The sequence below is a fragment of the Staurois parvus genome, unplaced genomic scaffold (assembly GCF_062004578.1).
Source record: "Staurois parvus isolate SC_StPar_1 unplaced genomic scaffold, SC_StPar_1.0 ptg001507l, whole genome shotgun sequence".
NCBI lineage: Eukaryota > Metazoa > Chordata > Amphibia > Anura > Ranidae > Staurois > Staurois parvus.
This window is the reverse complement of record NW_028319303.1, coordinates 218,235-234,507: the sequence shown is the minus strand read 5'-3', so window position 1 is coordinate 234,507 and position 16,273 is coordinate 218,235. Positions and strand designations below refer to the sequence as shown.

The window sequence follows — 16,273 nt, the reverse complement described above, 5'->3', positions numbered from 1 at the left end:
AAATCCTTCAGCCGACCTGTATCATTTTTGGAATATTGATTGTTTCATGATCTGTGTAACTGAAGGAGTAGCAGAAGAGTGTCTACTGCTTACACTCTACTTGTTAAAAAAATTATTATATATACTGTATGTATACATATACATTATGCGCACAGTACTGTGCACAAATTTGTGGCAGGTGTGAAGAAATGTTATATTTACAAAATAGTAAGTGAGCGAACAGAAGAAAAATCTAAATCAACTCAATATTTGGTGTGACTACTCTGACTTTAAACCAGCATCAATACTTACACAGTCAGGGATTTAGTAGGAGTAGAGTCAGGAGTATAGTTAACCAGTTATATATTAAGAAGGGCTAATGATCATCAATTTCATATGTAGGTTGAAACAGTCATTATCTGAAAGAGAAACAGCAGTGTAGGAGGCTTAAAACTGGGGGAGGAAGAGCCAGACTCTGCTACTAAGGAGAGGCTGCAGAAGACAGTGTCCTGTCACAGGTCATGCACCATGTCAAAACTGAGCACAGCAACAAAACACAACAGTAATTGAACTGCATCAGCAAAGTCTCTCCCAGGCAAAGATTTAAAAGCAGACTGGGATTTGAAGATGTGTTGTTCAAGCTCTTTTGAAGAAGCACAAAGAAACAGGCAACGTTGACGACTGTAGATGCATTGGCCAGCCAAGGAAACTTAAAGCGATTCTAAAAGGTCCCTTTTTTTGGTAAAATAACAAACATATCTATACTTACCTGCTTTGTGTAGTGGTTTTGCACACAGCAGCCTGGATCCTCCTCTTCACAGGTCCCCCGCAAGTTCTCCTGGCTGCTCCTGTCTGTCGGGTGACCCCACAGCAAGCAGGTTGCATTGAGGGCACCCGCTGCTCCATAGGTCCATTCATACACAGAGCTGCGTCTTGGCCCATCCTCCCTCTCTCCTCATTGGCTGACTGGCTGTGATAGACAGCAGCGGGAGCCAATGGCTCCCTTCTTGTGGTCTTTGCCAATGAGGAGGCAGAGACCCGAGGCAGCCGAAGCAGACATTCACATCGCTGGATCGCGATGAGCCTCAGGTACGCATTGAGGGGGCTGGGGGAGCTGCTGCACACAGATTTTCTTACCTTCATGCATAGAATACATTAAGGTAAAAAACCTTCAACCTTTACCACTTTAACGTAGCAAATGAAGGACACATCAGGCTTACTTCCTTTAGACATTGGAAGATGTCCAGCAGTGCCATCAGCACAGAACTGGCAGAAACCAGTGGGGCCCAGGTACACCCATCTACTACCTAGAAGTCTGGCCAGAAGTGGTCTCCATGGAAGAATTGCAGCCAAAAAGCCATACCTACAATGTGGAAACAAGGCTAAGAGACTCAACTATGCATGAAAACATAGGAACTATGTGCAAAAAAATGGCAGCAGGTGGACTGATGAGTCACAATTTTAAATATCTGGCAGTAGCAGAAGGCAGTTTGATCACCAAAGAGCTGGAGAATAGTACAATAATGAGTGTCCTCAGGCAACAGTGAAGCATGGTGGAGGTCCCTTGCAAGTTCTGCAAATGGAGTTGGAGATTTGCTCAGGATCAATGGTGTCCTCAATGATGAGAAATAGCGGAAGATACTTATCCATCATGCCACACCATCAGTCAGGCATATGACTAGCCCCAAATGTATTCTGTATCACGACATCAATCCCAAACATATAGCCAATATCATTAAGAGCTATCTTCAGCGTAAAGAATAACACGGAGTCCTGGAAGTGATGGTTTTGCCCCCATAGAGCCCTGATCTCAACATCATTGAGTTTATCTGGAATTACATGAAGAAACAGAAAGATAAGAGGCATCCTAAATCCACAGAAGATCTGTGTTTAGTTCTCCAAGATGTTTGGACCAACCTACCTGCCGAATTCCTTCAAAAGCTGTGTGAAAGTGTACCTAGAAGAACTGATGCTGTTTCGAAGGCCAAGGGTGGTCACACCAAATATTGATTTGAATTTCTCTTCTGTTCATTTACTTTCTATTTTTTTAATTGCTAAAAATGAACATTGAACACTTCTATTTCAAAAACATATATACATATATATATATACACACACACACACACACACACATATATACACATACATACACACAGATATATTTTAGGGATATTATACAGTGACTATACATCTTAGATTTTTTAGCCAATAACTATTTCATGTTTACATAAGCAGGAAAAAAAAAAAAAAAGGGAGGTCCAGTAGTGTAAATAGGAGGATGTACATTGTGTACAGGGGGGTCACAAAGCTAAACACTCCAATTGAACAAATGTAGGATGTATACAGGACCCTCATAACTGGGCGATCATATAGCACACAGAATACAGGAGGGCTCCTATAAAAGCCGGTTAGTATGTGGATGTACTGTCCTACAAAGTGGGAATGTTGTGTATAAGACTGATAACTCTGCGCTCCTGAAGTACCCAAGACAGATAAGGGCTCCAATAAATGCATGCTAATTTGTGGCTGTATCGTTCTATAAGATGACTGTACATTGTGTGTAAAGCTGGCCATAAAGGAGTCAAAAACTGAACAAAAATTCTTGTCGGTTGCCGAAACATTCATTTTTCGCTTCATTAGTGTGCAGGCTGCGACACAATTTTCGTGCTGCAATTGAAAGCGCCTGATCCAACAGGTAGGGTTTAAAAAAGAAGAAAAAAAAACAAAAAAACACACAAATGTATCATCTATTTTTTTTTTTTGATTAACAGGAAATTAAATCTTCCACTCATCTATGGCCAGCTTTAGACTCCGATAGCTCTGTACAGTACACAGGACAGATAAGAGCCTAGATAAAAGAAGACTGGCATGTGGCTGCATTGCTGTGTACAGATGTAGGATGTGTACAGGGCCCTCACAGCTGAGCACTCTTCCAGTACACAGAACAGATGAGAGTTCAGAAAAAGGCAGGGCAGCATGTGGCTGTATAGCACTATAATGCAGAGTGTATAAGGTGTACAAGGCCCTCACTGTTCCGCACTCCTGCAATACACAGAATAGATGTACGACATGTGCAGGGCCCTCACTGTTCCGCACTCCTGCAGCACACAGAATAGATGTACGATGTGTGCAGGGCCCTCACTGTTCCGCACTCCTGCAGCACACAGAATAGATGTACGACGTGTGCAGGGCCCTCACTGGTCCGCACTCCTGCACTACACAGAATAGATGTACGACGTGTGCAGGGCCCTCACTGGTCCGCACTCCTGCACTACACAGAATAGATGTACGACGTGTGCAGGGCCCTCACTGGTCCGCACTCCTGCAGTACACAGAATAGATGTACGACGTGTGCAGGGCCCTCACTGGTCCGCACTCCTGCACTACACAGAATAGATGTACGACGTGTGCAGGGCCCTCACTGGTCCGCACTCCTGCAGTACACAGAATAGATGTACGACGTGTGCAGGGCCCTCACTCCTGCAGTACACAGAATAGATGTACGACGTGTGCAGGGCTCTCACTGTTCTGCACTCCTGCAGGACACAGAATAGATGTACGATGTGTACAGTACCCTCATAGTCAAGCATGCCTAAAGTACACAGAATACATACAGGACTGTCATAGCTGAGCATTCCGATACCACACAGACCAGACGAGAGCTCCAATAAAGGCAGACTGCTATGTAGCTGTATTGCCCTAACATTAGCGTGTGTGTTGTGTACAGGACTCTGACAGCTCCGCAGTCCTGTAGTACACAGTACAGATAAAGGCAGGCTGCTATGCAGCTGTATTGCTCTATAAGGAGACAGTATGTTGCGTACAAGACTGATAGATCAGCACTCTTACAGTACACAGATCAGATGAGAACTCAGATAAAGGCAGTTCACTATGTGTCTGTTTTGCAGCATTTCCCTACAAGGACAGATGCAGGATATAAAGGGTTGCCATAGCTGAGCACTCCTATAGTACACGGGACAGATGAGGGCTCCAATAAAAACAGGCTGGTATGTGGCTGTATTGCAGCATGGCCTATGAGGAGAGCGTATATTGTCAGTAAAGCTCTCACAGCTAAGCAATCCTATAAGACAAAATAGATGTAGGCTGTACACAAGGCTCTCCTACAGGACACAGAATGGATGTAGGATGTACACAGGACTCTCCTACAGGACACAGAATGGATGTGGATGTACACAGGGCTCTCCTACAGGACACAGAATGGATGTGGATGTACCCAGGGCTCTCCTACAGGACACAGAATGGATGTGGATGTACACAGGGCTCTCCTACAGGACACAGAATAGATGTGGGATGTACACAGGACTCTCCTACAGGACACAGAATAGATGTAGGATGTACAGTTGTGTTCAAAATAATAGCAGTCAGACATCACTAACCTGATCAATCACTGTTTTTGGTAGAAATATTTCTACATGGCAAATAATTTACTAGCAGGTGTAGTAGAGTAATAGAAATCCAACAGACCCAACAGTCATGACATACATGCTGCTGATTCTGTGTAACTGAATCACTAATTGAAAGGGGCATGTTCAAAATAATAGCAGTGTGGAGTTCTATTAGTGAGGTCATTCATTCTTTGAAAAACAGGTGGCAATTATTGCCCTTATTTAAGGAAGGAAGGCAGCAAATGTTGTACATGCTGGTTACAGTGCATTTCTCTCTGAAATTCTCAGGAAAATGGGTCGTTCCAGACATTGTTCAGAAGAACAGCGTACCTTGATTAAAAAGTTGATCGGAGAGGGGAAAACATATAAGGAAATGCAGAAAATGATAGGCTGCTCAGCTAAAATGATCGCAAATGCTTTAAAATGGCAACCAAAACCTGAAAGACGTGGAAGAAAGCGTAAAACTGCCATTCGAATGGATAGAAGAATAGCCAAAATGGCAAGGACTCAGCCAACAATCAGCTCCGGGAAGATCAAAGAAGGTCTAAAGTTACCTGTGAGTACTATTACAATTAGAAGACGCCTATGTGAAGCCAAGCTATCTGCAAGAAGCCCCCGCAAAGTCCCACTGTTGAAAAAAAGACGTGCTGAAGAGGTTACAATTTGCCAAAGAGCACATTGACTGGCCTAAAGAGAAATGGCGCAACATTTTGTGGACTGATGAAAGTAAGATTGTTCTTTTTGGGTCTAGTGGCTGGAGACAGTTTGTCAGACGACCCCCAAACACTGAATTCAAGCCACAGTACACTGTGAAGACAGTGAAGCATGGTTGCACAAGCATCATGATATGGGGATGTTTCTCATACTACGGTGTTGGGCCTATTTATCGCATACCAGGGATCATGGATCAGTTTGAATACATCAGAATACTTGAAGAGGTCATGCTGCCTTATACTGAAGAGGAAATGCCCTTGAAATGGGTGTTCCAACAAGACAACGACCCCAAACACACCAGTAAACATGCAACATCTTGGTTCCAGACCAACAAGATTGATGTTATGGAGTGGCCAGCCCAATCCCCGGATCTTAATCCAATAGAAAACTTGTGGGGTGACATCAAAAATGCAGTTTCTGAGGCAAAACCAAGAAATAGAGAAGAATTGTGGAATGTAGTCCAATCATCCTGGGCTGGAATACCTGTTCACAGGTGCCAGAAGTTGATTGACTCCATGCAACACAGATGTACAGCAGTTCTCAGAAACAGTGCTTATACAACTAAATATTCATTAAGTGATTCAAAGGAAAGCAAAATCTTCAAACATTTTTCAGTTTATATAGTGAATGTTTGAGTTTGTAAAGAAGAATACAAACACTGCAATTTCTTTGAACAGTCTAATATTCACTTTTCTTCCAATTTTTTTTTTTTAGAGGAAAAACACAAATTTGATATATTTTTCTTCATGTTTTGATTTGGAATAGAATGTGTAGTGTTCCCAATGCATTTGTGTGTATGGAAATAAAAGCTATTAGAAGGATTTTGAGCTTTATTCACTTTTTTCAACACAGTGCTATTATTTTGAACACAACTGTACACAGGGCTCTCCTACAGGACACAATAGATGTAGGATGTACACAGGGCTCTCACAGCTCTGATCTCCTGCAGGACACAGAATAGATGAAGGATGTACACAGGGCTCTCCTACAGGACACAATAGATGTAGGATGTACACAGGGCTCTCACAGCTCTGATCTCCTGCAGGACACAGAATAGATGTAGGATGTACACAGGGCTCTCACAGCTCTGATCTTCTGCAGGACACAGAATAGATGTGGGATGTACACAGGGCTCTCCTACAGGACACAATAGATGTGGGATGTACACAGGGCTCTCCTACAGGACACAATAGATGTAGGATGTACACAGGGCTCTCCTACAGGACACAGCATAGATGTAGGATGTACCCAGGGCTCTCCTACAGGACACAGCATAGATGTAGGATGTACCCAGGGCTCTCCTACAGGACACAGCATAGATGTAGGATGTACCCAGGGCTCTCCTACGGGACACAGCATAGATGTAGGATGTACCCAGGGCTCTCCTACAGGACACAATAGATGTGGGATGTACACAGGGCTTTCCTACAGGACACAGCATAGATGTGGGATGTACACAGGGCTTTCCTACAGGACACAGCATAGATGTGGGATGTACACAGGGCTTTCCTACAGGACACAGCATAGATGTGGGATGTACACAGGGCTTTCCTACAGGACACAGCATAGATGTGGGATGTACACAGGGCTTTCCTACAGGACACAGCATAGATGTGGGATGTACACAGGGCTTTCCTACAGGACACAACATAGATGTGGGATGTACACAGGGCTCTCCTACAGGACACAATAGATGTGGGATGTACACAGGGCTCTCCTACAGGACACAATAGATGTAGGATGTACACAGGGCTCTCCTACAGGACACAATAGATGTGGGATGTACACAGGGCTCTCCTACAGGACACAATAGATGTAGGATGTACACAGGGCTCTCCTACAGGACACAGAATAGATGTAGGATGTACACAGGGCTCTCACAATTCTGATCTCCTACAGGACACAGAATAGATGGAGACGCAAATACAGGCAGGATTGTACTTGGCTGTAATGAAGTATAAGGACAGATGAAGGGTGTATAGGATGCTCTGGTAGCGCAGTTCTCCTATACCATAGAGCTCAGACACAGGCAGGCTATTATGGGGCTACATTCCTTATAATGAGAAAGAAATATATATAAATATTGCAGGGCACAACACAGCTAGGCACTTCTACAGCACACAGAGTGGATATAGGATGTGTACAGGGCTCTCATAAATCTACACTCTTACAGTGTACAGAGCAGATGAGGGTTGAGGTACAGGCAGGCCAGCATGCGGATGTACAGTGGATATAAAAAGTCTACACACCCCTGTTAAAATGTCAGGTTTCTGTGATGTAAAAAAAAATGAGACAAAGATAAACCATTTCAGAACTTTTACCACCTTTAATGTAACCTATAAACTGTACAACTCAGTTGAACAACAAACTGAAATATTTTAGGTGGAGGGAAGTAAAAATAAAAAACTAAAATAATATGACTGAATAAGTGGGCACACCCGTAAACAAATACTTTGTTGAAGCACCTTTTGATTCCATTCCAGCACTCATTTTTTTTTGGTATGAGTCTATCAGCATGGCATATCTTGACTTGGCAATATTTGCCAACTTCTTGCAAAAACACTCCAAATCTGTCAGATTGCGAGGCCATCTCCTATGCACAGCCCTCTTCAGATCACCCCACAGATTTTCGATCGGATTCAGGTCTGGGCTCTGGCTGGGCTATTCCAATACTTTAATCTTCTTCTGGTGAAGCCATTCCTTTGTTGCAGCTCCTTTAATGTTACTGTAGGCCTCTTAGCAACGTCCCAGACCAGTTTTCTTCTCGTCTTTTCATCAATATTGGAGGGATGTCCAGTTCTTGGTAATGTCACTGTTGCGCCATATTTTCTCCATTTGATGACTGTCTTCACTGTGTTCCATGGTATAGCTAATGCCTTGGAAATTCTTTTGTACCCTTATCCTGACTGATACCTTTTAACAATGAGATCCCTCTGATGCTTTGGAAGCACTCTGCGGACCATGGCATTTGCTGTAGGATGTGACTAAGAAAATGTCAGGAAAGACCTACTAGAACAGCTGAACTTTTTGGGGGGTCAATTTGGGGCACTTTAAATGATGGCAGGTATGTACTGACTCCTATTTAACATGATTTTTAATGTGATTGCCTAATTCTGAACACAGCTACATCCCCAGTTATAAGAGGGTGTGCAGTCTTATGCAACTACATTATTTTATTTTTTTTATGTTTACTTCCCCCTCTAAAAGATTTCAGTTTTTTTTCAATTGATTTGTACAATTTATAGGGCACATTAAAGGTGAAAAAAGATCTGAAATAATTTATCTTTGTCTCATTTTTTTACATCACAGAAACCTGACATTTTAACAGGGGTGTGTAGACTTTTTATATCCACTGTACAAAACTATATGAAGAGTGTATGCTGTGTACAGGGCTCTCATAGCTCAGCCCTCCTATAGTATACAGAACAGATAAGTGCAAACTGGTACGTGGATTTATGGCAGCATTGCCTATGTCAGTGCTCTGAACTCCTACAGCACACAGGACAGAGGAGGGCTCAGGTACAGGCAGGCCACGATGTGTCTGTATTGCAGTAATACCTAGCAGTGTAGTGTACGCTGGCTGTGTACAGGGCTTTGGTAGCTCTGCACTCCTATAGTATACAGGACAGACATATATGTGTCTGTATTGCAGCATTCCGCCAGGAGGACAGGTGCAGGCAGTATAGAGGGCTGTCACAGGACAGAGGAGGGCTCGGGTACAGGCAGGCCACTATGTGTCTGTATTGCAGCATTCCCCTAGGAGGACAGGTGCAGGTAGTATAGAGGGCTGTCACAGGGCAGGAGTCGGGTACAGGCAGGCCACTATGTGTCTGTATTGCAGTATTCCCCTAGGAGGGCAGGTGCAGGAAGGATAGAGGGCTGTCACAGGACAGGACTCGGGTACAGGCAGGCCACTGTGTGTCTGTATTGCAGCATTCCCCTAGGAGGACAGGTGCAGGAAGTATAGAGGGCTGTCACAGGACAGGACTCGGGTACAGGCAGGCCACTGTGTGTCTGTATTGCAGCATTCCCCTAGGAGGACAGGTGCAGGAAGTATAGAGGGCTGTCACAGGGCAGGAGTCGGGTACAGGCAGGCCACTGTGTGTCTGTATTGCAGCATTCCCCCAGGAGGACAGGTGCAGGAAGGATAGAGGGCTGTCACAGGACAGGACTCGGGTACAGGCAGGCCACTGTGTGTCTGTATTGCAGCATTCCCCCAGGAGGACAGGTGCAGGAAGGATAGAGGGCTGTCACAGGACAGGACTCGGGTACAGGCAGGCCACTGTGTGTCTGTATTGCAGCATTCCCCTAGGAGAACAGGTGCAGGAGGTATAGAGGGCTGTCACAGGACAGGACTCGGGTACAGGCAGGCCACTGTGTGTCTGTATTGCAGCATTCCCCCAGGAGGACAGGTGCAGGAAGGATAGAGGGCTGTCACAGGACAGAGGAGGGCTGGGGCTCAGTCAGCACAGTATGTCTGTATTGCAGCATTGCCGTATATGGGGAGTGTACGCTGGGTGCTGGCCTCTGCACTCCTATAGTAGTCAGAGGAGCTGCGATATAGACAGGCCGGTGCTGTGTGAGGAGAGCTGTATGCGGCGCTGTGATAGGTCAGCCCTCCTATAGAGCTCACATACAGTCAGTCTGCTGCGTGTGTGCGGGGCTCTCATAGTTCAGCCCTCCTATACAGCACACATATGGGCTCGGATACAGACAGGCTGCAGTACCGCCCGGAGCTCCTCTGACACACAATTCCCACACAGGTAATGTCTCTGCCACAAGCCGCCCTCCTCGTACGGCTTGTCCCGGTCCTCCGCTCACCTATCCGGCGGACTCCCACCCCCTGCTCACGCACGCCGTACTTCTCACCTCACTTGCTCTCTAACTCGCCGTCCCTCACTCTCTCATAGTCCGCGTTCCGGCGCACCTCCAACTACGGAAGCCCGATTGGGCCATAGCCGGCTCCATAGCAACGGCTTCCGGTCGCCCAAAGGAATAGGACGCAACTTCCTGCCCACATTTCCCCGCTGCCATCTTGCTACACCACACTGCAGGTCTGTGACTTCACAGCGCCCACTTCAGGCTTTCCTTGGTTCTACAGCCGACCCTTCCCAAACTGCACCCATTTCACAGCGCTCTCTTCTTCCTCCCTGATATTACACTATTCCACAGTGCCCTCTCCTTCCCTTCCTGTTACTACACCCTCTTCACAGCACCCTCTTCTTCCTCCCTATTACTACACTATTCTACAGCGCCCGCTGCTTCCTTTCCCAGTACTACACCCGATGCACAGCGCCCTCTTCTTCCTCCCTATTACTACATTCTTCCACAGCCCCCACTCCTTCCCTTCCTGGTACTAAACCCGATGCACAGCACCCTCTTCTTCCTCCCTATTACAACACCAGGGACGGACTGACCATTTGGAAACTTGAGCACCGGCCGAGGGCCCGGGGTCAGTAGGAGGCCCCATGAGATGCCCCTGGTACCTTTTTCATAGGTTTTTTTGAGTTTGGGCAAGGACACAGGGGCCCCATGATCCCCTATTGCCCAGGGGCCCCATGAGTTGTCAGTCCGCCCCTGTATGACACTATTCCACAGCGCCCGCTGCTTCCTTTCCCAGTACTACACCCGATGTACAGCGCCTTCTCCTTCCTCCCTATTACTACATTATTCCACAGCCCCCGCTCCTTCCCTTCCCGGTACTACACAAACTGCACAGCGCCCTCTTCTTCCTCCCTGGTACTACATTATTCCACAGCGCCCGCTCCTTCCCTTCCTTTTACTACACCCGATGCACAGCACCCTCTTCTTACCTCCCTGCTACTACACCCACTGCATAGCGCTCTCTCCTTACCTCCCTTGTACTACACCCGATGCACAGCGCCCTCTTCTTACCTCCCTGCTACTACACTCACTGCACAGCGCTCTCTCCTTACCTTCCTTGTAGTACACCATTCTACAGCGCCCACTCCCTTCCTTCCTTGTACTAGACCAGGGGTAGGCAATCTGTGGCTCTCCAGCTGTTGTGGAACTACATATCCCATGAGGCATTGCAACATTACAAAACTGACAGTTACAGCTATGACTTGCAGGGGCATGATTGAACTTGTAGTCCTGCAACAGCTGGAGAGCCGCAGGTTGCCTACCCCTGTACTAGACCCACAGCACAGCGCCCTCTCCTTCCCTTCCTAGTACTACACCATTCTATAGTGCCCACTCCCTCCCTTCCTTGTACTGCACCCACTGCACAGCACCCTCTCCTTACCTCCCTGGTACTACACTATTCTACAGCACTCGCTCCTTCCCTTCCTTGTACTACACCCACTGCACAGCAGCACCCTCCCCTTACCTCCCTGGTACTACATTATTCCACAGCACCCGCTCCTTCCCTTCCTGGTACTACACCCTCTGCGCAGCACACGCTCCTTACGTTTCTGGTACCACACCCACTGCACAGCGCCTTCTACTTTCCTCCCTGGTACTACACCCACTGCACAGCGCCTTCTACTTTCCTCCCTGGTACTACACCCACTGCACAGTGCCCTCTCCTTCCTCCTTGGTACTACATCCACTGCCCGGTGCCCTCTGCTTCTCTTCCTGGTACCTCACCCATTTCACAGAACCATCTCCTTTCTTCCTGGTATTACTACACCCACTGTACACCGCCCTCCCTCCCTGGAACTACACCAACTGGACAGTGCCCCCCTCCCCGATACTGCACCCACTGCACAGCACCCTCTCCTTCCCTTCCAGACAGATTTGATTGAACCGTGTGCAAGGGGTTGTAGAACTTTTGATTTATTTTCTGATTTCAAAATAGTCAATGAAAAACAAGATCTGTCAGAACATACAGGGGCTAAATCTTAACAGAAAACTGGAAGTGGAATTGATGGGCTGAGAAAAAACTACAACCTATACCCGCTGACCAGAATCTCAGAAACAACAAGCACAATTACATTTTATATACTGTAGTTTACAACGTTCCATTCTATGCCCAGCATACTCATTGATCCAATCATTCAATGAATCAATCATTTTAATATTCTAGTCTATGTATAACAATTATTGATCGTTAATCATCATTTTGATTTTCTTTCATCAGATTTTGCAGGATTGAATATGTTCTGTGTGTCCAATCTAAGCATTGATAGTGTGATCTCTGTAACGTACAGTTGTGATGAGATAGCGATAACTTCAACCTCTGATGGATACCACAGTCAGTGACTCAATGAGAATGACATCTTGTAGATCTTGTGAAGTTTAATCCATAAACTGAGAGAATCTTACAACAATGAAATTCCATAGGTCAAAAGAACATGCTGTTTCCTGCTCCATGCCATGAGGCTTACTGCAATGCATTTCTGGGAAGGGGGGAGGGCTATCTATACAACATTAGCTAAACTAAAGGAAAGGGAGGAGCAGAGACAAAACACTGAAAACATTTAAAGGCATATGACAGTCAATATGACAGTCATGTGAAACATGACACTCCCCGTCGAAATCTATGATTTCTATTATAATAAACATTAGTTCAAGTTCAATATAATAATAATAAAATTTCTTTCCAGGAACATCTGCAAAACAAGAGGGAAGGGAAAACAATGCAAACATTAAGCCTAATACTTGCAGACGTTGGACTCAAAAGTCCAGGCTGAGACATGGAAATCCAAATTCAGAGGGGAAGGCAGCAACATGCACGATTCCTTCTTACCTCCCTTTAAATCAGGTTGATGACTTGTCTTCTTCTTTGGGCAAAAGGAGTACTAGTTCCTTTATAGGCCTGAAGTAGAGGTGTGCAGAACCTTCTTTCATGGTGGATATAGCCAAGATGTGTACCGAAATGTAGTAGTAGGTACTTCACGACAGCCGCGGTCAGCAGGGTTGAGGCTTGTGGGAACATAGTGCCATTCTTCAGGCGTAAAGACATGAATCTCTCTTCTGGTGGCATTCTTTAGGGATGCTTGGGTGTAAGAGCCTGGTATCTGCAGTTGTTCTAATGCTTTTAGAGACAGTTTCCAGGATTCCCACCTTTGTTGTTTCTCTTTGGGTAAGGGGGTATCCCAGTCTGAGCTTTCAGAAGTAAGTTGTCTCCGCAGTATCTTACCCTGAATGGTGAGAGGTGTAATGAAACCTAACGGATCATAAATGCTGTTTACTGTAGACAATACTCCTCGCTTTGTGAAGGGCTTATCACAGGCTGATGCTTGAAATGTGAATGTGTCTTGTTTAACATTCCAAAGCAATCCAAGACTGCATTGTGTAACAGAAAGGTCAGATCCTAGTTGGAATTTCTTCACACTGACAGCATGGTCATCAGAAGGAAAGGCTATCATGACCTTGTCGCTGTTAGAGATGATTTTGTGAAGTCTGAGGTTTGCAGTGGCAAGCATGTTCTGGGTTCTAATAAGAAGGTCAATAGCTTCTTCTTCATTGGGCAGAGATTTGTACTCCGTCGTCTACATAGAAATTCCTTTCGACGAACTGTCTTGCATCAGATCCAAATTCTTTCTCAAGCTCTTGAGCTGTTTTCCTTAGCTACTGCAGGAGAAGGACTGTTATCGAAACATGTACCTTCATTTGATAGTCTATGACTTCATCGTTGACATCATTATTGCGGTACCATCGGAACCTGAGGAAGTTTCTGTAATCTTCACGGACATTGAAACAATGGGACATCTGCTGAATGTCAGCCATAACAGCAATTGGCTCTTGTCTGAAGCAAAGTAAAACTCCTATGAGATTGTTGTTCAGATTAGGCCCAGTGAGAAGATTGTCAATGAGGGAGACGCCTTCATGATGAGCACTTGACTCAAAGACCACCCTAATCTGATCAGGCTTGCGAGGATGGTAGACACCAAAGCATGGTAGATACCAACATTCTTCTCCTTCCATAAGAGGAGGTGCAGGCTCAGCATGCTCTCTCTCAAACACCTTCTGCATAAAGTCCACCAAGTGCATTTTCATCTCAGGCTTCTGGTTCAAACTGCGATTTAAAGAAACAAACCGTGATTCTGCATGTACCCTGTTGTTTGGTAGTCTCTTGCTTGGGGTATGAAATGGTAGCAGTGCTACCCAACTGTTGGAATCATCTTGGTAGAACTCTTTACTCGTGGTTTTCAAGAATTCTTTGTCTTCTATGGTAGCTGCTAACTCATTGTCTTTAGTGGTTACCTTGAACACTGTTTTGCCGATGTTGTCATCCCAGAGATTAAGAGCTTTCTTATTGTCTTGTATGATGTGCTGTTGTGCACCTTTTTTAAACAGTCTTTTTTTCACAATATATTTATGTGGTTGTTATGCGGAACAAGTTGTTCGTCCATTTGACAGGACATGTGTTTTAAAGGAAGTGACTGAGTAGGACCAATTGTCCTTGTCTAGGCAGACATTGCCTATGATGACCCATCCTAGATCCAGACGCTGAGCATATGGTGCATTGTGTGGACCATTGATTTGATGACGAACTTTGTGCACCCTTAGGATGTCTCGACCAAGTAACAGCAGGATATCAGCATTTTCATTGAGGGATGGTATTTGGTTTGCTATGTGCTTTAAGTGAGAATGGTGAAAAGCAGCTTCAGGAGTAGGGATCTCCTCTTTGATGCTTGGAATCTGGTTGCACTCAGTGATAGTGGGCAAAGATATTTCCACATTGTCATTCAGAGGAGCAACTACAAGACCACTGGCTCTCCTGCCTAAGACTTCTGTAGTGCCGGAACAAGTGCTTAGAGTATAAGGCAGAACATCTCCAGTTATGTTCAACAGTTCAAAAAACTGTGTTCTTGCAAGAAATCTGTTACTCTGATCATCCAGAATAGTATACAGTCTTATGGTCTTTTCAGGTTGACGTTTGGGGTATACACGGACCAAGCATATCTTTGCACAGGATTTGTCGCAGAATCCTTCTCCACAGACCTTTGTACATGTAGAGAACACTGGGGTGGTAGGTACGGCTTGATCTGGGCGCTCCCCACCTTGCTTTGCCTCAGGAGGATTGTTTGTGAGCGTAGTAGAGTTGTGCGAATATTGATGAAGAGCTTACACATGGTCATCACTGTCACACTCTATACATTTGATGATCGCTTTACAGTCCTTTGCAAAGTGTTCTTCAAAAGTTCCTTACGTTCTTAGAGAGTTTTCTTTCTGAAGCCAATACATTTCTTAAGTGGATGTGGTTTGTTATGTATTGGACATTGGCGATTTGGGTCCTCAATTCTCTTGTTTTGATCAGTCTTTTCAAGAACTGTAGCAGGTGCAGGTAGAACATTAGTCCTTTTTACTAACGCTGGACCTCTACGGTCTCTGTGCGACATACGTGTGTTTGTAGGTCTTGAAGAGAGTGCACTGAGAAGGTTACAGTCCCCATATGAGAAACTTGGGTCATTCTTAGTGTCTGCAATTCTTTTGATGAACTCGCAGAAGTAGGAAAAAGGAGGAAAGGCAACTCTATGTTCCTTATACTTTGATCCAAGCACTGCCCATCTTTCTTGTATTCCATATAGTAGCTTGAGAACAATAGATTTGATGCCATGAGAGGTGTCAAGGTAGCTGAGACCAGGTAAGTTGAGGTCAGCTTTAGCAAGTTGAAGCTCTAACAGAACATCGCTGAGTTCTTGAAACTTTAGATTGTCGCTAGCAAAAATCCTTGGGAAGCTTTGCAAACGTTTGAATAAAGCATCTTCAATGGTCTCTGGGCTGCCAAAGGTATGTTCAAGTCTGCCCCAAGCAGCATTAAGGCCTGCAGCAGGGTTGTCTATGAACTGCTTTGAGTCTCTTGATGCGTTCAGTAGACTGGGGACCTAGCCATCTGATGAGTAGATCTAATTCCTCTGTGGCATTGATGTCTAGGTCACTCATTGTCGCCTTAAAAGTGGATTTCCAGCCCCTGTAATTTTCAGGCTTGTCATCAAACTTGGTGAGGCCTGTCTTAACAAGCTCTCTGTGGAGCATGTATTTAGAAAACTGTGACATGTCCGTGTTTTCAGATTTTGGGTGCATGACTGCAGGTGGAACAGAGTTGGTTGTGACGGTTGGTGGACTTACGTGAAGTGACTTGGGAACATATGTTGCTGCTGCTAAGGTATTCAATGCCGTAGCAGGCTTAGAGTCCATTGGCATGTTGGTTTGTAGAGTGGTGCGTTTGCTAGGAGGTACTCTGTTGGTGCCAAAGTATGATG

At 45.3% G+C, this 16,273-nt stretch overlaps 1 protein-coding gene across 1 annotated transcript in view; it reads right to left on the bottom strand.

Annotated features, from left to right (window-relative positions):
• LOC149435445 (erlin-1) overlaps nt 1–10,106 on the bottom strand; it is a 54,800-nt gene extending 44,694 nt beyond the window's left edge. The window contains exon 1 of the mRNA XM_089662643.1: nt 9,969–10,106. The gene's annotated coding sequence lies outside the window, so the exon portion shown is untranslated. The remainder of the gene's footprint in view (nt 1–9,968) is intronic.
• Between the last annotated feature and the right edge of the window lie 6,167 nt (nt 10,107–16,273).